Source organism: Vicugna pacos, chromosome 7 (assembly GCF_048564905.1).
Source record: "Vicugna pacos chromosome 7, VicPac4, whole genome shotgun sequence".
NCBI classification, from domain to species: Eukaryota; Metazoa; Chordata; class Mammalia; order Artiodactyla; family Camelidae; genus Vicugna; species Vicugna pacos.
Window position 1 is genome coordinate 42,580,018 of NC_132993.1, and position 25,285 is coordinate 42,605,302.

The window sequence follows — 25,285 nt, forward strand, 5'->3', positions numbered from 1 at the left end:
TGGACCGGCACACGGCATTGGACTGCATCTGATAGGGTTGCCTGGGATAGGATGGGGATGCTAAAATCCAGCCTGCTCTCTGCTGGCCACACTGCATCCAGTGCAGAGTTCTCTTCCTACCCAAGGGAAGAGGCACTTCTTTGAAGTCCTACACAGGGCCAAATAGGCCAGCAGGGCCCTCGGCGACTTGCTGAGACATACCCTGGCTAGGAGGGGCAAATACAGAAATGAAAATGTTGTCATTTCAGCACCAGAGTTTTCTTCCCTGCTTGGCCTTCTACTCCATGCTAGGAGCTAAAACTGGGGGTAGGAAGTGTAGGGGGAGGGGACAGAAGGAAAGATGCCCACAGTAGAAAGGCCTTGAGTGTTTGGGAAGTACGTTCGGACTCTGAGGGCATCCTCTGCTGCCCATAGAACTGATCTCTGACCCTGGGAGATGGGTGCTTCCTGAATGGTGGGCTCCCTGGGAGCCTCAGGAAATGCGCTACTACTCACCTGGCTCTGAGATACTGCGAAGCTGCCAGCTTGTAGCTGTGGTCCAAGCACCTGTCACTGAGGCTTGACAAGTGGTTCTCAAAGTGTGGTCCTCAGAGAACCTGTGTGGGAATTGGGGTGTGTGTGTGTTAGAGGGAGCAGTACATGTGAAAAATACAGGTTTCTGGGCCTCTCTCTAAACCTGCTACATCTGAATCTCTGAAGACGAGGCCCAGGAATTTCACTAAGCTCCCTAGATAATTTTTGTGGGCAGTTACATCCAAGAAATTCTGTTTTTGTTATTTTTTTTGTGTGTCCTGCTGACAAAGAAGAGGGGGAGAATGTTTGAACATCATTAGGAACCTAACCCTAACATTTGAAAATTAATTTTCTTTCATTTAATATCTATCTTGGAAATCATTCCCTATTAGTTGTAGAACTGCCTCATTTTAAAATAATGACTGCAGAGTATTTCACTCTGCAGATATACCATAATTTAGCTAACCATTGTTTTTCTGACTGTGGTGTTTTTTCCCAACTGTAAATCCAGTAATAGGCTGTAAATCAATTTGTAGGTCTTGAGCAGCATGAATTTTTAAGTATTTTTAAAATGAAAAACATTGGGAAAGAATGTCTGTGAAACCTTTTTTTTTCTTTCAGTTTTCCACATGTAGGTATACCAGTTGAAATATTAAAAATTACTTCTTACTGCAGGCTGTGGTCAGAAGTCTGAAAACCATAGATTAAGAGAACTGTAAATATTTAAAGTATCTCTCAAGAACCCAGCATCAGAAATTTGTGTTATCTTTCTGAGGGTACATTCATAGTAACAGCTGAACTTAACTTTATGTGAACATTTATACCGAAAACCAAGGCTTTTTATTTTTTTATTTTTTAGTTTTTATTAGTTTGGTCTATGTCTGATAATAATGAAGGCTTCCAGTTCTTAAGGCATGTTTTACTGAAAAAGTCTAGTTTGATCTCAGGGTTGTAGATAATATAAAAACATAAAAGTTAAATTGAGAGTCTTGTTGGCATTTACTTGACGTTACTCTAAATACAGCCTTTTTACGGAGAGAACTGGCCTGGTTTGAGTTGTGTTGGCCCCTTACCAACACCTTACAGGAATTTTCTGGCGTTCCATCACTGTGTACCTAAAGAACATAGGGCAAGTTCTTCGACTCCACCTCTGGAGCTCAGAAAACTGAGCCTTTAAAAAATCCTTTTCGTAAACCTTCTTTTCTGGTTGTCAGGCTTTCTACAGAGGAGCTGCGTGTTCATTTTGTTTGTTAACTTAAACTTTCTAGAAGTCACGTGTCTCTGAGTTGTGCCTAGACTGACTTTCTATTTAACATTTGGCTTAGGATTCCACTGGAACAGGATACAGCCTGTGTGGCTGCATCTTTCGAGCCTGTAAATTATTGTTTTACCCCGAATTGAAAGCTGGGATAACATAACTGAGAGCTTCCAAAAACTATATTCATGGCTATAAATTTCTTAGTGGGCTAAAACACTGAAAATTCCTTAAACCGTTCAGAAGTTATAAACATTCAGATTACATGTGAACATCACTTGTATGGCTCTCTTTTTTGTAAACTTCTTGAATTCAGTGATTTCCAAAGGTTATATTTGGAATATTTATAAAAATCCATTGTTCAGTGCCTTTCCTAGCATTGTCTTTTTCTTACCATAATAATGTCATTCAGAGAAAAAAAACTGATTTTTTTTCACTAGTCTCCACATAGCTGTTGCCAGATCACTTCTACATTAATTCAGTATGTTGAATAAACATTATCATTTACTGGATTATCCACGATGTGAAAAGTATTGGAAGCACCAACAGAATTGATTGGGGGCCAGATATGAAAATCCCCTGCAGAACCTTCTAAGAGCATACATGTTCTCTCCTGCCCCGGACGGACTGAATCAGGGCCTTGATGCGGTTTAGGGTGAGGGGTGGGCAGGCACGTGTTCCCCAGATTTTTGTCCTGTTAGTGCTCCTCTATTTTGACACCTCAGTCACTTTGCTCTCTGCCTGTTTTCTAGGCAACTGGGACTTGTAATGACTTCATTCAACCTTTACAGGAGCACTTCAAACTTTCCTGGTCTTCCTCCCTACCTCTCTTCCGGCCTCTGTCTCCCCGACCCTCAGCGTGCTCTCAGTGGGACGCCTCCGCCCCACCCACCAACCACTTTCCATGTTTGTCCACAGGGCTGCTGCCTCCCGCTCCAATCTGAGCTCCTGGAGGGCAGACTGTCCTCTCCTTCCTCGTCCAGGGCCTGTTACAAGGTGCGCCTTCAGTAAATACTGTACATTGAATGAATTAGTGCAGGGCAACTGGGAAAGCAATTACTAAGTTTTCCCTGGCCCTCTGGTTGGTGCAGAGGGAGGGAATGAATAGACCCTTGCTAAGAGTTTCCTTTGGTCTTTTCCTTCAAAGGTTTGGCCATCTCAGGGACGGCCCAGTGGCCCTTCAGTCCTCAGGCACTGACGGGAGCACACAAGAGCAGTGTTTTGTGGCAGGATCTGAACCAGGAACAGGGCTCACTCTAGGCAGTGGGGAAGTCTGCCTATGATCTGAAACGGGAGTTTCAAGAGGTCATCAGAGCTGGACCACGGGGTCATAACTCAGCCCTCCCACTGTAGGTCTGCCGTGACCCAATTAATCAGCCAACTAATAAATGAATTAATTAACTAGCCAACTAACTAGTGAATTAACTAGTCAGTCAACTAGTTATCTAATCAGTTTACATTTGTGTGATCTGTCGATCCAGACAGCTTTCTTGTATGTTATCTCATTTGAGCCTCCCGCCAGCTCTGGGGGTAGTTAGCTAGGGGCCTCTACTGTATAGGTAGGGACACTAGGGGCACAGATCTCCTAAGGGCTAAGTCTGGGAGTGAGCCCAGGTCTCTGGACTCCCCATTCAGTGCCCCCTTCCCTTTCCCCAATGTCCACAGTTCCCCTAGGATCTGTCAGTCTCAGCAAGTGTGTACATAGCACAGCAGTGAGTCCCAGGACTCTTCGCGGAAACAGGAAGCAAATATTGTTTAGAGAACAAGTTTGGATCAGAAGCCTACTAGGGTTTACAAATCAGATTCCTTGTTCTCTTTGAAGAGTGTCTTTAGTCTAATCTGAAAAGCTTGTCATGCCTGTCAAAAGAAGCTAGCGGCAGGTGAACAGCAAAGCTTTCTGAGAATGAGAATAAAGGGTTTTTATCAGGAAGGAAAGGCATAGCAACTTAATAATTACTGTTGAAATAGTCACAGCAATGCTGAAGCTTCTCCATAATTTAATATAACTTAATACTCGCTGCCTCCTCCCTAGTGGCAATACATAAATTAATTAATAGTAGGTTGGATTTGAAGCTATGCCTTTATATTAGGCCATTATTAACTTGTTCTTTGTGCCTTTCTTACTTGGCTGGGTCTGTTCATAGAGTTGCAGAAATGAGAATAGCTTCTGGTTCCTGTTTCTGTTGTGACTTCTATCAGCATCAGGATTTTGAAAATGTATGCTATTATATCTACTTGTTACTCCCTTCTTGTAATAAACACTTGAGCCCTACAGGGAAGTTACATCTACTCGCTTTATATCACACAGCAGGTTTGGTTCTGGAATGTGGATCTTGCCTCTTTAGTTTTTCTCCTAAAAGGCAATTAGTGAAGGTAATAAAGACTTTGGGCTCTGAGTGAGCTAACCTGGAATTGAATTCTGGCTCTACCCCTTAGCTATAGTATGACTGTGGGCAAGGTATGTAACCTCCCTGTGCCTCAGTCTCTCGATCAGGAAGAAGAGTAATAAGTATATCTACACTATAGGGTTATCGTGACAAATGAATCCATACCTGTAAAGTTCTCAGAAGAGTGCCCAATATGTTCTAAGTACCAGTAAATATTAGCTAACACGTGTAACAGCATCCCCGTGGGTCCTCAGTTGCTCTTCATTCCCAAGGTAATGACATAATATTCTGATGCTTGTCGCCAAGTCACTCCATCTGCCAGATGGTCTAAGAGGATCCAAGTTGGCCATCTGAGTTCCTGGCTCCATTGCAGACACCACTCATGTGATGACTACTGAGATACAGCATTGGTGGAGAGGCGGAGGCACCATTCAGAAAGCATTGCTGTCTACATCCTGGGGACACACAAAGATGAATTACACATAATTCATCCGAGAGCTCACCATTGAGGGGGAGGAAAGGATTTGCAAGGAAGTACTTCTGATGCTGGTGATGAATGCTATCAAGGAGTCTGGACGAGGGGTGGGGAAACGTATTTCTGGTTTGCTGCAGATCACCTGTCGCGGGTGGATTTCACCCTCATGTTTTGGAATGCTTGTGAAGGGAGACTTGGGAGCAGGACAGAGATGCCATCAGCGAGGCGGAAAAGTCTGGCTGTGGAGAAAATGCTGTGTCTTAGCAGTTGATCGGCCTCACGCCTCTAGTCCCCTCCTAACCTCTGACTTTCCTTGTAGCTGGAAGAGCAGTTTTCCATCCTGCCCCTTCCCTGTGTAAATCTCTCCTTGCCCTCAGGAGCTTTGTGAGCCCATGACGCCCTGTAGCATGAGATCGCGGTCAGCTCTGGGATGGGATGTCCTGAGCCACAGCCCCACCACTTTGCTGAGCAACTTCTTGCTATCACTGCTCTCTTCTGTGCCCTCAATGGCCTCACCCCTAAGACAGCATCAGGATGCCTAGCTCAGTGCTTGCATGGGCAGCAAAGTGCTTTTGCACAGGGCCTGGCGCAGAGTAAGCCTGCAGCATTATTCATTGATATCTTTCCTCCTCACCCGCCATAAACCTGGGCCTGAGCAAGTGGTATTTAGGTCAGTGTTGGGCCTTACCGTGCAGTATGTTAAATGCTGCTCCTCCTCGTCTCTCCACAACTGGACTGCAAATCCGTGAAGGCAAAGACTGTATGACTTCTGAAATTCTTGCCCAGATTGAAGTGGCTGGTGTCCGGCAGGTGCTCACTAAACATTGGTGGACTTGAGCTGTCCACGCACGGCACACATTCAACTCCCTGCTTAAGGCGCCCCAGCCCAGACCCACCCCAACTGAAGTGTTGTTTCTATCTCGATTCTAAACACACTACTGTGGCAAGACTCGCCCTTGCTAGAGGGGCATGGGCCACGTTCTTGTCTGTATTCAGGTGATTTTTTCCCCCTTCTCAAGAGGGGCTGACTTTTCATTGAAGAGATCACAAGAGCAGGAATAAGTTGGGTTTAGAGTTAGGAACTCGGATTTGAATCCCAGTTCTACCATTTATTTTTAGCCGTACCCTCTCAAACAAGTACCTTAAACTCTCTGTGTTCCAGTAGCTTCATCAGTAACTAAGAAGAGTATGCCTCCTTTGTGGAGTCTAAGGGTTCTGTGAGATAATAAATGCAAACATTCAGCACGGTCCCTGGCACATGGGGAACCTGTAACAATGAGTACCTGCTGGGAGGCTGATCGCCCCTGTGTGTGGAGCTTCATAACAGCGGTGTAGATTGGCAATGCTCTCCATACAGTTCAGAAGAAAGATTTTTTTTTTCCTGAGGTAGAACAGAATGGAAAAAGGTATTTGTACAGCTGCCAATCTCAGCAGCTTGCAGAAGGTTCATTACAGGGAGTTGCTTAAAATAAGAGAGCCAGTACAATAGCACCAGACGTTAATACAGGAAGAGGACTAGAGATGAATCTGTTGATAACCACCTTCTACCTAGATACGTAGATACAAACAGAGGATTTTATGTTGGTACCACCTACTTAGCCGGAATGCCACCAGCTTGTTTATAAGTATTTTTTTCTTGGTGTTGCTGTAAATGTCACTTCACCTCAGCCTGAAATGAATTTAAGAGGCATTTTACAGTTTGTGCTCTATGCTATTGATCAGACTTGAAAAGTAATGGCTTCCTTTGAAGCTCTCTTTTGCCCTTGAAAACATCTCCTCTGTGTTCTCCCAGAGCCGGGCCTCAAAATGCCGTCCCCAGATGTCTGTGTGTGGGGGGCGTTTATCAGATAAGATTTTGGCAGAAAGTCCTGAGTAGAGTTATTTTGCTATAAATCCAAGGCAGTTCTTATTAAAACAGCCGCAGAACATGTGGTTATGAGCACGTGGCAGGGTGCTGTTTGCTCTTATGAGCAATTAACTTACATAAGGACAATTGTAAAACTTGTAACATGCAGCAGCCCTTATGTCTTAAACAGTGTATTTTGTGCCGCATGGTGAAAGCTCTGTCTCATGTCGGCCTTTTAGCTCATGTTTGTAGTAGCAACACAGTTTTGTTCTTAGGCATGTAGTCTGTGGAGGAGAAAGGGGTCTTTAGTTTTAGAAACATTGAGACTAGAACTTTCCATGTTCACTCAAACCCGTGTCTCTCTGTGTATGCAGTGGAGTGCAGGTTTGGGTTTCAAATAGTCTGTACTTCTCAATAGTGATTGATGATGTTACTATATAAGGTGAATATTAGCTCCCCTACTTACCCAGTTATCACTTAAGAAAACTGCTACTTTGCAGACAAGGTAGGTCATGGTTTGCTTCATTTTGAGTAACAATGGTAGTATTTGTGCATCTGTTTGGTGTTTATTGAGCTTGGTGTTTACCTTGGTTCTCAAGGTACTTATAATCCAGGAAAGACAGTATAGATAAAACTATAACAGAATAGAAGATGATAAATGGTAGCATAAAAAAGGATTGGACAGTTTACTGTAGGAGTAACACACACACACACACACACACACACACACACACACACACACACACACACACACACACACATTTTTCAGTCCTCTGCTGTCATATCCCTGGGAAGTCCCCTACCCTGAAGCTTCTATTGTCACTATAGGATCCTGTTTTTAAACTAACTCACATGACCTCATTTGGGTATTTAAAAGAATAATTTTTAGACTGGGCTCTGGTGCTCCTTGGGAACCAGGGTCATGTTCTGTTTCTTCAGTAAAAGATAAATACTGGTAAATTTAAAACAATTTAGAGACCCAACTCTGGATATTAAAACCATAAATGTTTAGTTAGAGATTTTCATCGTATATGCCTTTGATGCTTTTTATAATAGAAAAGTCTCTAAATTAAAGAAAAGAGTTCATGTCTCATATGTTTATTAAAGTTCTTTTTGAAATAGCCAGTATGCATGGAGTGCTCACCATGTGCCAGGGACTGTTCCATGCACAGAGTAGAGGACAGTGAGCAAGAGATGATGCCCCTGCTTTAGTGAAAACTTGGGCTTTAGTGAGGAAGACAGGTGATACCCAAGTAAACAAATAAATGAACAACATTTCTGATAGGCCTATGTTGCTAGGAAGGACATAAAATAGGCAATGGGACCAATAAAAATGGACAGTTGCATGTGAGTTTTGTGGGTGGCCGGTGGGACAACATTGGTTAGGGTCAGGGAAGGCCCATCTGAAGAGGTGAAATTTATTCTGAGACCAGAGCAGTGTGAAAGACTTTGGAAGAAGCTGTTCTTGGTAGCGGGAGCAGCAAGTGCAAAGGTCCTGAGGTTGGAACAAGTTGGCCTGTTCCAGGAACAGAAGGAGGCCTGGTGCAGCTGGAACATTGTCAGTGAGGTTGAATGGGGAAGTGGGGCCCTCAGAGGCCCCAGTAAGGAGTTGTTACAGCAACTAGGTTTCAAGGCTAGAGCACAAAGGCCATTTTTATCTTAAGCTGAAGCTGAACTCCAGTACTGTTCATACTGGGTTGAATTCTGGATCCTGAGAGCAAGTTGCTGCTAGGTAACAAAAAGAGGGTAAAAAGAAAAACTCTTCTTCCTTTCCTGGGTCTTCCTGGCAGATTTTAAAAAGTAAACACCATTTGCGCATTGTCTGTGCCATCACCTTGGTCTGTATCCCTTTACCTGGGCAGCAGGCACTCTTGTGATTCTTTATTTCCCCATGTGGTACCCCTTCCCTTCTATCCCTGTAGCACCTCATTTTCTAAACGTAATTTTACCTTTCTTCTCCTTTTAGCCATTCTCAATCAAAACTCTCATTTCTTCAAAACAGCCGATTAGAGCTGGTGGTGAGAAAGCAGATCTGATTGGTGGTATGAATATCTGGTAGGATCTGGTCTGCTTATAAAATTATTTGCATTTTTAAAAGTGTTGGTTAAGCCAAATGAATCTTCTGTTTTAACGAATAAGATGGTAAAATAAAGATGAGTAAATCATTTGAGAGGCTTGGAGGATGACCTTTTCTGGACAGGAGAGACCCAGCCTTGCTGGTTTGGAGTTTGCCTCTGTGGTTAAAAGTGTCTGCTTGAAATGGCTTCTTCCTCCACTTCCAGATTCTCTCAAGAGTCCCATGTATGTATATCCATAAAGGTTCTTTTTCAGCAGGAAGTTGCGTATTTGGGAGTGGTGTAAAGGGTCAGAGATGGGTTGGGGGTGAAGGTTGGAGAGTGGTGGCTCTCTGTGTTGATCAGTTGTTTGTAAATTGAATATAAATTGAGAGCTAACTGTATTTGGGTATTTTGTTTGGCACATTTCACCTGCAGTTGGAGGATACAAAAAAATCGATTATGGTTGACCTTTCTTGCACATTGATGTTTCATTTCCACTCTATGTTTATGCATGTGGGTGCAGGATAATTCTGAATAATGATAATGACAGAGGGCCATCATTACACAGATCATTCTGGGCTCCTAATTAAAATTATGGCTGGAAATTGCTTCCTTATGTGTAGCTCAAATTGCCTTTGCAGTAATTTCGCTTTATAACTTCTACTTAATCCTCTCCTCACCACCCGTAAGAGTCCTGCCTCGTCCCTTGAAGTTGACTCCTTTGAAATCTTTACTGGCAGCCCTGGTTCCCCCTAAGCTATGAGTATCCTGATACTTTGTTCCCAGAAGTCTTCAAGCTCGTAAGCAAAGCAGTCTGCTCCCTTTACTCCCACTGCACTTTTAACGAGTTCTGGTTCTGGAACATAGCTGGATTTCATGTTGTGGTCATATTATAAGTTAGCTGAGCCTCACTGATCCTTCTTTTCCCTAATGAATTCATTGCTGTCCTTCAGGCCAAGACTACCATGTACAGTTTACCCTAATTAGTATTCTCTAATGGTAACCAAGAGACCAACAACTCACATCTTTTCAAAATGAATGCTTATTACATTCCATCTCATCAGTGATCGTAGGAAAATTACATATAATGATATTCTCCTTGAGATTCCAACTAAGAAGTGTTTTAGCCAAGCAACATCTGATCATGGGGGCAGTATAATCAAAGAAGTTTTTTTTTAATCAGTATTTTATGTAGTCAGTCTCTGACCCTTATGTTCCAGGTGAGATTGCTTAGTACAAGAAATTTGAAAGTTTGTTGACTTTTTTTATTTCATCAAATTTCAAGAATCACACCTAACAGTAGTGTATTTTGAGAATTGTTCCCCCACAGGAGGGGGCACTTTTGAAACAGAATGCCATGGCAAAGTGACAGCCCAGTTTTCCATCCCAGAGGTTAGAATAATCAGGCAATATTTGACTCTCTAAAAGAATGGTAACAGAACTTTTATGCGAATTGTAGGGTTTGCTCTGCAGATTGTGGTTGGTGCTGAGAAATGCTTCTTTTGGTCGTTTGTTGAATGAATAGAAGAATGTTGTGTTCAAAGTTTTGTCAGTATATGCAAAGAGTATGTTGTAGAGGCCAAATGTCTGTCGTTTTGCTTGTTGTTTATGAGAGAAAGAAAAGGAAAAAGAGATAATTATTCTGAGGATATTTTAAACCATTTGTAATCATCTAGTGCATATTGTGGTATTATTTATGTAATCAGAGGAGGTTGTGGTGAAATAAAACATGTTTTGGAAGGGAATTAGCAGTCTTTTGTCATTTCCCTAACCTTTAGTAGCAAGGGGGAAGTTCATGGTGCATATGCAGGTAGTCATTTAGACAGATGTTTTTGCTGAAGGGACCGGAGAGCAGTTCTGAGGACCTACTGTCCTGGTGAATATGCAGACCACTAACCTGCAGTTCGGTCATATTGTACTTAGGGTTCCCAGTCTTACAGAAACAAATGAACAGTTTTTAACATGAAGAGTAATTTGGCTTACAAACGACTGTGATAGGTCAGGGCATCTGAAGATTTCGTCTGTGCTTATGTTAAAAGCTTACGAGAATCTCTGATGTGGGGTCTGGGAATCTTTGTTTCTTAAAAGCTCCCCCCGTAGTGGTGATGATACGCCTGCTGCGGGACCTGGCCCATCAGTCTCAGGGAACCGTCATTCATGAAGCACTTCCCAGAACACAGTACTTTTTGACTTTTAATGATCATAGTAAAGGATCCCTGGGTCTGATTCCATTGTAAAGCAGTCCTCAGACCAAATATTGAAAGGTTAAATTATTCCCTGTTCTTTGGCCTAACACACAGACGGTTTGTCTTCTGTCCAGTCCGTTGTTGTGTTCAAGAGATGGGGGTACTGTGGGAAGGCAGTAGACTAAGAAACAGTGGGTCTGCCCCATTTCAGAGAGCTGGGTACCAGCTGGAGTCTGGATAACACTGGAGTAGTACTTTACAACGTCACAATTTCATATCACTTGGTTCTCAGAAAACCCTAGGGAAATCAGTAACACAGGTATTATTATGTATTAGCATCCTCATTTTCTAGATGGAGCAGCTGAAGTATGGAAGAGTTAAGTGGCTTACTGACATTCACATGACTGCTGAGTGTTGAAGCCCTTGCAAGCTCTCCAGTACCAGGAAGCAGGGGCATGTGAATGTGGGCTTGTCACATAAACTCACATTCCTTCTGCCCTATTTATGAAACATGCAAGAATTTACCTTTTAAGTTATGATGAGTGTATTCTGTGAAATGCATTTATGCTTTGACCACTTCCTGGTTGAATAGAATTAAAGTTTATAGACTCTAAGGGCATGTTAAATTTTTCTTATTTTAATCTCAATTCTGTTCCAGGTCTTACGGCTCCCTTTGAATTTAATGAGAAAAACCTTGGTCTAATAAGTTTCTTAAAGTGAATACTTGTTGCATTAATATATTGTATATATGTCTAGAGGCTTTCAAGTAATGGGCACACATTCGTTAAAATGAACTAATGAACTAATAAAAATTACTAATAAACTCTGTCAATGCTAAATCACTTAATAAAAACAATAATGAGATTTGTAGCATACTTGTACAAATAACACAAATATTTGTGCTTATGTGGTGGCCACATGAGTAGAATTTTAATACCTTCATTAAAAAAAAAACTCTTACCAACAGAGAGTTGATGTTTAGACATTGTATCTTTTACATCCAAAAGAATCAGGGACTGGTAAAAGATGCTGACAGTGTTTTAGATATAAAAAACACGTAATACAACAACTAAATATACTTGGATCCCACTGTTAAAAAAAAGTATGTATGTGTATAAATAATAAGTCATCTGAAGAATATAATTTACCAAGTTATCTCAGATGGTGAAATTATGGATATTTTTAGTTTCTCCCTTGTGCTTTTCTATTTTTTCTGCAAAGAACATGTATAACTTTTGTAACCAGGAAAATACTTATTACTGTGATACTTTAATGAAAGATACATAGAAACTTTTTTCTTAACTGTTTCTCTACTAAAGGTCTCCGACTTTAGTGCACACACAAGGAAAAAGGAACTTGTAGTTCTTTTGCTATAGGATTGCTTTATTTTCCTAAGTAAAAGAAGAAAAAAATCCTCTCTCATTACCCCTTATTAATATCCCTTGAAGACTGGAGAAGTCACCGTGCTGGCAGTTTAAATACATATCCCTGCATCAAAATCACCAGGGCATTCTCGTATAAAAGGCAGAGTGCTGGTCCCCAAGTCATGTGAATAATCAAAATGTTTGGTAATGGGGCCCGGAAGTCTGCGTTTTTATCAGGCATCACAAGTGATTTTGAGATTCACCCTCTGATTGCAGGTTTCCTCATGTGTATTTATAGTACAATGATTAAAGCATCTTCTAGATTCTTTTTTCATCTTCAAAGTTTTTAATGAATGTATGCCCATGTAACATCGATTTTAGTGTCAGGATCACTGAAGAGTAAATGTTCTCTCTAAGATATAAGAATTAGAGGGAGTCATCCATTTGGCAAGGTTTCTGGAGTATTTGCAGTGAGTCCTCCTGAAGGACGGCTGTGCTGGAGCCCTGACCTTGCTGGAATGGGTCCAGGAAGAGGGACCAGCATTAGATCAGAGAACTCACTGATTTGCAAAGCTCTCAGAAAGCTACACCACACTTTGGTTTCCTAAGGAATAGCTAGGTTTTCTTCTTTTCATTTCTCTCTTCTTCGGAACAATTGGTTATCTTAAATCAGTAAATCAGCATCTTGTGCTCTGAGTGGTGCATTCTTTGGAAAAAGTTACTGTGTCAGGAATTCACACAATTAGTGTATTTATTTTGAATGTGTGCCATTGTGCCAAAGGTACGGAGCGACTATCCTTGGTTTCCTGTTGATTGAAATAATTTGCAGCAAGTTAGTACTGAGTATAAACTCGGAGGCGCAGCATCTTGCTGATTTGGCCTCAAAAGGCCCTCAAATTTAGCATGTGTGGAATCACTTGGAGGGCTTGTTAAAACACAGATCTCTGGGCCCACTGCCATGTGTCTAATTCAGTAAGTGTGGGGATGAGGCCTTTGAGTATGCATTTCTAATAAGCTCCCAGGTATTGCTAAGGCTGCTTTGAGAACCACTGGCCTAAAAGAAACATCTCAATGACCAGGACTATGGTCACATGTACAACCTGTTTGTTTTTTAACTCACAATGTAATATAGTCCCCCTGAGCTAGGATGACCGGCTGCAAATCCTCTTTCTAATTGAGTGAGCATGAATTAAGGCAAGCCTAGTGAAATACTGGTATCACCCAGACAGGTATGACAGCTCCTATGCACACCGTTGTTGTCACTATGCCCGAAGCAGGTGCATTTGCCAGCCAGCTAGATTAGGTCCTATCCCACTTCCATGGGTTCCTCTGGGCAGCTGTATGCCTCAAGCTAAGCCTCCAGCCTCATTCCTCCCCTGCCCCCACCCCCAGATAGGCTACACCTGAGGTTTCACATGTTTCTCTTAAGGTTATTTGCATTTAATAATAATTTCTGAAGCCTTCAAAGAGCATAACTTATGAGACCAGAGCATTATGTTTGAAAGAAGAATCGGTCCCTTTCCCCTTGGCCCCACATTCACAAGTTTCATCTGGGGAATCCTTGGCCGGGTGTGGAGCAGTCTGTGGAATCTCTGTCACTTCTCTTCATAAGCAAGCTTCAGAACTTCTTGGAATATATGTCCTGAGATGCTGACCACTGCCTGGAATATCCCAGAGCCTTGATTGGGTGTTTGGAACAAACTGTTTATCTAGTCTCCATCCCTTGGAGGTTTTAGGCAGGGGGCTTTGGCCAGAAAAGTTCACCCCACCTCCTCTAGGGGAGATCGGTCCAAGGAATGCACTTTACAGTTGGCTCAGAAGACTCTCACGGTCAGCAGGGGACTGAGCCTTGGTCTAGGGAGGAAAGAATTTTAGGGTTCAGTGGGAGTGACTCCTTTTTCCTCCTCATATGGTGGACTTAAACCCTCCATCTTTTAGTCTTAAAGTGTGGTTCTAAAGGGGACCTGGAGACAGGAGTGTCCCTGATTACCCTAAGGCAGGGGCTTAGGGGAGCAGTCTTGCTGGCAGGTGGTCCAGGAGCTTGGCTCAAAGCTGCACTTCTCACATCACCCCCAGCCCCCCATTCCTGTTCCTTGTCATTCTCCACTGCCAGGCCTTCTTTTTCTTTCTTTCTTTTTTTTTTTTCAGGCCTTCTTGTTCCAAGCTCATACCTGCCTCAGGGTACAGATTTGCTTTCCTGACCTATGCGTGGCTTCATTCCCCTCTTTGTTTTTTTTTTTTTTTCTTTTCTTTTTTTAAATCTATGCAAGACACCCGGTGAGAGGACTCATTTCCTGTGGTTGTGGTCCACCCAGCCCTCCCCATTCTCCTCTCTTCCTTAGGCTACGTTTTCTCCTATTTTTGAATCACTACCTGAAATTTTATTGTGTATGTGTTTCTGATTTATTTGTCTCTCTTCTGCACTAAGACAGGTGAAGATAGGGAGGGATTTTTCCTTACTCTCTGCTGTCTCTCCAGCCCCTAGATCATTGCCTGACAAATTGTAATTATACAATAAATATTTGTTGCATGAGAAAGTGAAAGTGTAACAAGCATGCTGCTTTTCCTTGGAGTGGTGTGTTATTGGGGTGATTTTGGAGCATGATGTGATTATGAGAGGGCTACATGCTTTCCTCCCCTTCTTGGGGCCTCTGTTGCCCATGGAACACAGCTGTCCTCCAGCAGACAACGCTGGGTAGAGTTGAAGAAGAGTACCTCTTTTGGCAGTTTTGAAGAGAATTTGAATATTTGGGCTCTGATCTTTAGTCATCCAAAGGTTTGGTTTTATCTGCGAAATCAAACTTAAGACCTACTGTGGTCTTGGGTTGGCAAGTCCCCTGTATCATCTTATTGAACTCTGGGCTGAACGCATCACCCATCCAGCACTTAACACTGATGAGAAATAACTAGTGTAATTTAGCGAGGCGCAGCAATACCATTTTGCTAGTTATCTCTAGTGCATTCACTGGGGTGAGGGCAGTGGTGAGGTGAGGCCAGAGGACAGGTAGAGGAAGATGGCAACCCAAGCAACTTGAAGTCTTCCAAAGGGAGAATCCTCAACTCCAGTGATTTGAATGCCGGAATGATGTTAATCAGGGGATTTTTTTTTTGTATCAGCATTATCAACATTTACATTCATTCTACACATTGGATTTGCATCTGAAAAGACCAACTATAATCAACATTTAAGAGATAACACTCATATTTGCATGTGATTGAGCAGACATGTTAAGTAATTTTAGCCTGGCTGTTGCTAGGAAACCAATTAATAATGCTCTACATTTCATTAAAAACTGGGTTCTGTCTTTGCTTTCATTTAACTTCACAATTCAGCTGCTCGTGCTGTACTTTTTCTGCCTCGGTAAATTGTGACAGATAAATTATCGTTTTACTAAATTTATTTCTGTGATTACAGTTGTTAGTCATATCTGTCAGTACAACTTCAAAGCTTTTTTTTCCCTAATGCTTTGGTGGAGGGGTTATTGAATTTTAAGCGTTAATCATTTTTTCCTATAGCTTGTGGGGACTTAAATCATATTTTTGCAAAGGCTTCACAAATTGTGGGTTAACAACAACAAAAAAAATTAAACCAATCATCCCTGTTCCGTAATTGCACCTTCTCAGTGTGGTGACTAATGATTAGAATATTAGTCACTATTCAGAAAGTGACAGACAGCTGATTAAGCGTTCAGCTGCATTTTGTTTCTCTCTCCTTTGCTGTGGATTGTGGGCTAGACCAGGTTCTGTCCTTTATGCGGTGCAATTAGAATTTTCATGACTTTATTTTACATAATAGAATCCTGCTCTTCTGGAGAGAAAATACGGTCTTTTTTTTTTTTTTTTCCATTGAAGAGAAAATACAGTCTTAGCTCTCCCATAAGTGCCTCTTTGAACCAATCACCTGGGCAGTTGCATTGAAATTGTAATGACATTTTGCAGTTTAGCATTTTGTAGTATCGATCTGGTCGAAATGCTCATTAAGAAGCAAAATCAGTTCCTATTCACATCTGTTTTGTGGTATTTCAGTCACTTTATTTGGGTGGTGCATACAAGTACATCTGGCTCTTCAGCTTAACTCAAATGGTGACCGTGCCCATTTTCTAAGAGCTGAGTAAGCACATTAGAATCTGCTTCCACATGTTACGCTCCACTTTGGTGTTTTGGATCTGAAGATACAGTGCAAGAGAGGACACAGGATTTGAAAGCAGCTAGCCTAGAGTCAGATTCTGGCTTAGCCCCCACTGTGACTCTGGGCCTCAGTGTCCTCATTTGTCAAATAAAGAAGAAAGGATGGCCCTGGGAAAAGGTGACACCCAGGACTGTAAGGACTGGGATGCATAGTGGGTACTTGGCACGCATCCCCTATCTTTTCCTCAGAGCTGCTCGGACATTGCACTGGTTTGCTAGGGCTGCCGTAATGAAACGCCACAGACTGGAGGTTTAAGCAACAGAAATTTGTTTTGCCACAGCCCTGAGGCCAGAAATCCATGATTAAGGTGCCAGCAGGGTTGGCTTCCTCTGAGGCCTCTGTCTTGGGCTTGCAGGTGGCTGTCTTGTCCCCATGTCTTCACGTGCTCTTCCGTCTGTGTGTCTGCATCCTAGTCTCTTCTGAGGTGAGAACAGCAGTCACGTTGGATCAGAGCCCACCCTAAGTGCCCCATTTTCATTTAATCACATCTTAAAGGCCCTATCTCCAAATACAGTCAAGTTCTGCGGTACTAAGGGTCAGGACTGCAACACATGGATTTTGCGGGGGACATGGTTCAGCCAATAAGGGGCACTAACCAAGGAGCTGCTCTTGGCAGCCACCATCCCGTTCGCTCGGCTTAGGTCATGCTCAGTGGTCAGAACAACTGAAACCAACTGAGAGGGAGCCAGGAAGTAGGGCTCTTTAGTTATGACTTTCCTGCTTAGGTCAGGGTTGATCAGAAATACTCAATAATACTACCTTCTCCCTTTATTTTTAGTTCTTATTTCAGCCTCTGGATATGTTCTAAGGCTGCTTTTCCCCGACCTAGTAATACATGAGGCTCATCAACCCTAGGATCATAAGAGCCTTATTTTCGTCCTTCATTATTACTAGATGTGGATATACAAGCTGTAGGCCGTAGAAATAAATGTCCATTTCCCTTTTGAAATGAATTGTGGAAAAGTGTTTGGCTTTGAGGTAGCGGGCAGGGGCCAGGCTTTGGGGCCAGTACACTATTGCACAGTTGGAATTCAGTGATGCAAATACTAGAGAAGGTCGTTCAGTCAGTCAGCTACTGTATGGCACTGTGCTAGTCACTGTGGTTACAATGATAAATAACAATAGTCATGGTCCCTGCTCTTACAGAGCTTACAGTCTAGCGAAGAAATAGACTTTAATCAAATAATATCACAGTTTTAACAGTATGGCTCTGAATAAGCACAGGGGAGGAAAGACAGGTGTTGCTAAGAGGGTGAATACTGGTGAAGATCAGGGATGGCCTTTTGGTTCAACTAAGATCTGAAGGATGGTAAGGCCTCTTTGATGAAGGGGTGAGCAGTAGGGGCAGTAGTGCAGAAGGGGGCTCATGAGTTGGACTATGAGGCAGGCATATTTTAGGAGTGCAGATTGCATGTGCAAAGGCCCTGAGGCAGAAAGGAGCTTACCGTGAAAGGCAGGAACTGAGAAAGGGAAGTGTAGCTAGAAGAGAGAGTAAAGGAGGGTGTAGTGGGAGATATAGCTAGAGGGCCTTCTAGGACGAATGGGGAGAGTTGGAAAAGGCTTCTAGAGAAGTGACATCTATATTTTTAAGTATAAATATAATTTATTTTGGTAGAGAAGAGGGAGAGGCATTTTTAGATAGAATATCATAACTTGGTGTGTTCATTGTGGCTGAAATGTCCTTATATGAGGGAACCCCATTGTTCCAGTTAATGGAAGTTCATACTTGAGTGGATTCAAACTAATTAGGAGTTTACTAGATTTGCTATGTTGAGATGTATCTGCCTACACCTATGCAGGGGCTCATTAAATAGAGAATGAGTGAATGAACAAATGGGTGCTGTGTTACTGAGTGGGTGGCGTTGGTGGGTGGTGCTCTAGGATTGACCTGGTACTTTATTGATACATCTGTTTAGGTCTGGTGGACTGATGGAAGGCAGGCTGCACTGACATCTCTGGCCAGTGGTTCCCCAACCTGAGTCTCCACCTCCTCTGCAGATCAGGGAGGGGCCCTTGAATCCTGCTCACTGGCCCAGCCTCACCCAAATTGCCTGAACCAGTCCCAGCTCCAGGCAGGAGAGGCTAGAAAGAGCTAGAGCCCATGGTCTGGGTCAGCAGTTACTGTGAGGCTGACCTAGGTCACGGTGGCCCAGTTCTGGGGAAGGAGGTTCAGATAATCACAGAAGCTGAGCTACGAAGCATGTTCCAGACATGGTGGGCAGTCCAGACTGGGTGGAAGAGGCCCTGTCTGTAGGGCAGGATGGGAAAAGAAGCCAGAACAGTACATTGGGAACACATCAGAAAAAACCGGCAGCTGTATCACTGACAGAAGAACTCGTATGTCATTTGGTTTTGGCTCAGCTATGAATCTTTGTTTCTTTCCCCAAACTAAAATCAGATAGAAGGAGATTTTAAATTGGAACTTAGAATTTTTTTTTCTGCTTTTAATAGTTCATTTACTTAGATAGAAATAAACAGGGCCACTTGCTGGCTGCTCTTAGGTAGGAAGTCTATATATTTCAAAGGTTTTTATAAATATGAGAAGTATTGTTTGATTCTGAAATCCAAGGTTTTCTTCCATGTGAGTATTGCCAACAAACAGTCCTCAAAGGTGGCTCTAGAGAGAGCTATTGATGGCTTCCAAGGTCATGGGACTCAGCTATACCAAAAGACCATGACATCAGAGGATTATTATAAATAGGGGGCACAGATTTACTTGTGAATAATGGAACAGCTGCCTAAAATAACATCTGAAGGACAGTTACTTCCAGTCTAATTTGATGAACATGGGCTTCGTAATCTGGCCAATTAAGACTGTCAGTTCTTCTGGGCCCCGCAGAGAAATGTGCAAACAGGAGACACTCTTATCTATGTGGGCCACATGTGCATGACTGTGCTCCTGTTAAATTTGACTTTTTCAGCTCAAGCAAAGAATAAACTGGTCTTTCACTTTAAGGACATTCAGGAAACATTATTGAACCCCCGTTGCCATTTCTTTGGGCACAAGGAGTGGGAGGAAAACATTGCATATCACCCCTTGAGTTTCATATGAATAGCAGGGAGGAAATCACATGGATACAGGGAACTAGATATGGAGCCCATGATAAAAATCCTGGCATTTACATATCATGCTACATCTCGTTGCTCTCCTTCAGAGAGCTCTCTGGCTTCCAGTAAGGACAGCTCCCTGGCCAGAGCAGAGAGTAAACACTAATATGGCAAGATGAAGGAAGCCCCGGATTTCACAGAGGCAGTGAGGTGTGAGTAATCTGGCATCTGGAAAATCTGTGCCTTAGAGTTTAGTTGTTAAGCGTCACTGAGGTCTCAAGCAATTCACAGGCAGTGGAAAGTTGGAAAGAGGGCAACAGAGAAGAACTGGGCAAATCTACCAGTCAGGATGGCTTTTCTACCCGGTTAGGGTTAGTTAGGCAGAAGCTCTCAGCAAATTGTCAGACAACTTGGGAACATGTGCCTGGATCCCAGGGAAAGAGAACTGCTTGCAACTAGCAGTTCAGACATCTTCCGCCCCTTGGGGCAAAGGGAAGAATGTCTGCCAATCTGCTGTTCATTTATTCACTTTTTCCTTTTTTTTTTTTTTTAGCACTTGATACTGTGACTTAACCTCTGTATGCCTCAGGTTCCTTGAGTAGCAAGATGGGTTTGATGAACTGGAGTCAGAGAGTTCCTTTGGTGGTAATGTCCTGTGACTGAGGGATTCAACTAGGGAATTCAAAGAAAAGAAGCAGCATCTGGTCCTCAAAAACCTCTACTCCAGTTTGGGAGTTCTGTTAAACTAATGAAAAGCAAACCGAAACACAGCAGCATTAAAAAACCATAAGCACTTTCACAAGGTAAACGATGTCACAAGACAGAAAGGAACTGATGGTCCCGGCCACAGGCAGGGGTGCCCAGGGGAATCTTGTGGGAGTTTGGAGGGTCTGAATTGCGTATTTAAGGATGGGCAGGGTTTGGAGGGCGAGGAAGGGAGAAGGCATTCAGTGCAGGAAGGTGAGGGAAGGCCAGAGTGGGACAAATGGAAGAGACATCTGTCTTGCTCAGTCCTGGATCCAGCACTTAGTAGGGGCTTGCTAGGCATCATTTTATATATAAATATACCAGAATATCACTTCCGGTACAGATTTCTTTCTAGATAATGTTTAGGTGAAGGGCAGGGGAAAAACAGGCTAAGGCAAAATTAAGCAGGAGTTTTTATCCATTTTTTACTGTTTCCCAAATACCTAGAATAGTGCCTGGCACGCAGTCAGTACTCCATAAATGTTGACTTAATAAATGAAATGACCAGTGACGTGATTTCAGGCTGTCGTGTAAGTAAATGTGGAATATTAGGGGTTTTGGAGAAAGTACCATTTAGGAGGGAATTGATTATAAATTGGGAGGCAAGGAAACCAGTTAGATTATGAAGTAAGCACAAAGTCATGAGGAGGGTCTGAAATATGAGGGGTATTGGAAACAAAAGAGGGGAGCAGGATGAGGGATGTCACAAAGAAAGGCGTGGTGAGTGGCTGTCATTGGATGTGGAGAGAGGCAGAAGGTGCCTGAGATGGAAAGTGTGCAGGAGTCCAGGTGAGTAGGGAGGTGATAATATTGACGTAGAGACAGGAAGCAAAGGAGCGTTCAGATGGAGGGGAGGGGCAGTGGGTATTAAGGGTTGGTGTTAGATACTTAGGTGTGATGTGGGCTGAATTGCCTCATTAGGCACTTGAAAGTTGAAAAAAGATCGAAATGCAAGAGTGTCATCTCAGGGCTGGAGGTCAGGTTTGTGAGTCATTCTTCTAAGTCTGCAGGTTGACTTGGGAAACAGCAGCTTAGCAGATGGGGCCAGGGGAGGTAGGGAGACAGGGAGGCCACCCCAGGAGCACAACCACGGCCTCTGTTCACAGGGCTGTTGGCTTCTACTCTGACTGTTTCTTTCAGAAACTTCACAGAGGTCTTAGAAGCTATGCTCTGTTCACGTTTTCATCTAGGGGAGCTTTTACTCCACAGGACTGTCCTGGCCCACTTCCCCAGCAGTTCCTTTATTTCATGCATAGGAACATTTGTTTCCATTGTTACCTTGCTGGTACTATTATCCCCGGTGTGATAATTTGTGTCAAATGCATGTGTCCCCTATAGGAACTGATCTCCTTGCTATTTTTGAAGGATATGCTGCTCAAAACTCTGTGTCTGAATCTCTCTTAGAAACTGAGCTATAATGACTAATGTCACAACCTCAAATGACAGGGAAATATGTACAATAAGCAGTGATTGATAAAACTGGAAGGATGCTAATGTAGAAAATATGAATTAATATTGGAATAAAAGGACATACCTTAGAATACTATACTTAGAGGGTACTATATCTTTCTCATTTTTACTTAAAAATCTGTTTACTGGAAACTTTCGAATAGAACTAATTAGGAATGTTAAATCCTTGTTAGAGAATATCATTTTCATGCTCATTTCAGCAGCACATGTACCAAAATTGGAATGATACAGAAGTTAGCATGCTGTGTACAAGGACAGCACACAAATACATGAAGCATTTATTTACGAAAACTCAAAAAAAATAATTATTTTTCACTTTTCCACCTCAGGTGGACCAGATATTTCCTGAGCCATTCTTCCGTTTTCTCCCTCCTTTCTTTTTCATAAGTCTTTTGACTATCACCCTGGTGATTACCTAAAATGAACTTGGGTAAACCAGAATTTTGTCACTGATGAGAGTTTGGCCGAACTTTACTCGTGGTGTGCTGCTTGCCTTTTAAACAAATTACTTGGGAAAAATAATTTAGCAACCTCCAAATTGTAAAGTTCTCCATGGCAGCTTGTGTCTATATATCTCTTCAAGTCAAGCATCTGCTGAAAAGATACTGATGATGATGTGGGAATAAAGACGTTGCTGTGGGAAGGTGGTTTTACAAAGCTTGGCTGTTCCCGTAAGTAACTGAATAGCATAACTTGTATTTACCTCTGTAACGTCTAGACTAGAGAATTAGAACCATGAGTTTGTAAGAATCCAGGTTGCTGTCTGCACAAATAGAAAAGTATTTAAAAATTATGTTTCTGGTGGGATGATGATGAAATTTTTAGTATGTGGTCTTGGGCCCAGTGGGTAGCTATCCAGAGATAGAAGAAGTTTGTTGTGTATCTCATATCCTTCAAAAGAAACTCCAAGACAGTTCAATTTATGTGATGATCAGTGTGATATTCAGAAGGATTATGACAAAGAAAGGAGGGAGAAATCAGGAAGGCATTCATAAAATGGTCTACTTCATTTGGAATAAGTGAAAATGATAACTTTTAACAAGGATTTCAAAATATGAATATATTCATGTCTGCTTAAAATCATAAAAGGACTGGAAGAAACATGTGTGAATTCCCTTTTAACTTTGAAGTTAGAAGTTAAGCCTTTTAAACTATGACTCAAAATTCAGAAATGATGAAAAAAAATCAGTCTTTTTTTTTTTATTAAGTTTGATTAAGTTCATATTAAAAAGTTTTACCTGGTAAAAAATGCAGTAAGCAAATTCAAAAGACAAGTAATAATTGGGGAAAAAAGTTAACAATGGACAAAGGGCTAATCTCTATATGAAGAATTCTTACAAATGAATAAGAAAATGACTGGCAGACCAATAGAAAAGTAGTTAAAGGACACAAACATATTATTCATGAAACAAAAAATATAAATCGTCTCTAAGCCAAATAAAAGATCCTCAGACCAAGACATAATAAGGGAAATGCAAATTTAAATTAAGTAGCACTTTTTACTTCCTCAGATTGGCAAAAATTCTAAAGTGTGATAATTATACATTGTTGACCAGATGTGGAAAAAATGTCACTGTACTTCTCATGAGAGTACAAAATCACACAACCCTTATGAAGGCCAGTTTGACTGTATCTATCAAGATTACAGGTGCAGTTACCCTTTGACCCAGCAATCTGGCTCTGGTACTTTTGCCTGTAGGTACATCAGAATACGAATAAAGTGACGCATATGGGAGGCTTTTCATTAGACCATTGTTTGTAATAGAAAAGATTGGAAACAAGTCAAATATCCATTAGTAGGAGACTGGTGAAATGAACTGTGATCCATCCACACAATTGAATATTGTGTTGCGTTTCAAGAGAACATGGAAACTCCAAGCAGTGATATGGAAAGATCTCCAAGATGTATTGTTAAATGAAGAAAGCAAGGGGTAGAACCGAGTTGTTAGGGTGCTAACTTTGGTGTAGAAAAGGGACACAATATGAGTCTACATTCATAACTGTGAAGAAACAATGAAAGGATAATCAAAAGAAACTAAAAAAAAATACGATCCTCTTTAATGAGTGGGTGGAGAAGGGGGTGGGCAGAAAAAAGGGTGGGGGAGCAGCAGCACTGTTCGTTGTACTATTTTTGTGAACCATGTGAATCATTACGTATTCAAAACAAAAAAGAAGTTACCTGTTTGTGAAACTGCATTTCACGGTGGCTGTTTAGCATATGTCCACGGGCTGGAAATAGCTCTTCATAACTTGATCATCTCTTGTTTGGACTCTTGGCTACAGCCTGCTACGTGGGTCTTGTATTTGATTTATCTGGAACTGTGCTGTCCCGAGGGGTAACCAGTCACCACATCTGGCTTTTGAGCACTTGAAATGCGGCTCTTCCAAATTGAGATGTGCTGCCAGTGTGCCAGATTTAAAGACTTAGCATGAGAAAAAAAGAATGTAAACTATCTCGCTATCTCATTAATAATTTTTAAAATATTGACCAATAATACTGAATGATAACAGTTTGGATTGGGGGGCTTAAATATATTAAATTAATTTCACTTGTTTTTTTTTCTTTCCTTAAATGTGGCTCATAGAAAATTTAAAATTACATATGTGGCTTGGCTCTGTGGCTTGCATTTTGGTTTTTTTGTATAGCATTGATGTAGAGCTCTGCCCACACTTGTCGTGTCTGCCAGAATTACTTAAAAAAAAAAATGAGCTAAGGATGCTTTAAAATCTTCTCTGACTCCTAGAAGCGTATAGAGACCCTTTGTAACAGTCTGAGATGCTTCCTTTATCGATTCCCTGCCTCCCTCACATAAACACTGCTTCTCTTTACTCTCTGGACTGCAGGCCCCTTTGTAAATATGAGCCTTTGGATGTGTGATCCCTTCTGTTTGCAGTGTTTATGAACCTCCATTTCTTTGCCTTGAAAAGTCCTACTCATTTTATAAACGCAATCCCTTCTTCGGTGAAGCTTCCCTGGTGCTTCTGTCCTAGCTCCTGAAAGCATTTGGCACACCTGTGCGTTCTCACACCCATCCCCTGATGCCACCATTCATCTTTTCAAGGGTATTGTCACCCTCCCCAGACTCTGACCTCCTGGAGGCAGAACCCATTGTTTTTGTGTTTCCAGAACCTGAAACTGCCAGGAAATAAACTCCAAAAAGTCACTAGGAAAACAAGGTTGTGGTTGTGTTTTGTTGAGAGCACACCATTCCCGTTTACCTGGCTGGAGCTCTATTTGCCTGGTCTGTATATTGAGGAAAGCGGGCTCAAACCCCGCAGGTCTTCCCTTGGTTAAGAACAGACCTCTTGGGAATGTTCTAGCTGTGAACAGCCCAGCCTCCCTACGGGCAGAAGACTCTGAGCTACAGAGACGAGCCACAGAGACATCAGTAGCACCAAACCCACCGTGAGTCCTGGTGTCAGGGTTGTGTTCAGACTGGAAGATGAGAGGTGTTTGTGTGCAGTCAGAGAGCAGGAATCTCCATGCTGGCTGAGTGCCTGTGTTGCCAGAAGGTAAAGGTGGCAGGTGGCTGCCAGAAGGTGAAAGCACCGGTGGTGGCGGCCCGCCAGCCGTGAGAAGGCTGCGAGCTGGAGTAATAATGGAGCTCTCCGTGTGTATTATACTTCAATAAAAAATGGAGTTCTCTATTACTCCACAGTCTCGTCAATAGGCTCCTACTTTGGTGACCGTCTTTCCTGCTTTTTAAGATTCCCATTGTCCTTCTCTTCTGTTTGTGCAGTCTTCAGC

General features: G+C 42.2%; 1 protein-coding gene across 11 annotated transcripts in view; it reads left to right on the forward strand.

Moving 5' to 3' along the window:
* Nucleotides 1-25,285, forward strand: part of JAZF1 (JAZF zinc finger 1) — a 461,275-nt gene that overhangs the window by 194,852 nt on the left and 241,138 nt on the right. The window contains exon 1 of one of the 11 annotated variants that reach the window (XM_072964784.1): nt 20,799-20,856. The exons of 9 other annotated variants lie outside the window; for them this stretch is intronic. The gene's annotated coding sequence lies outside the window, so the exon portion shown is untranslated. Of the gene's footprint in view, nt 1-20,798; nt 20,857-25,285 lie in introns of those variants that run through there. One more of the 11 variants, XM_072964785.1, reaches the window with a different exon arrangement.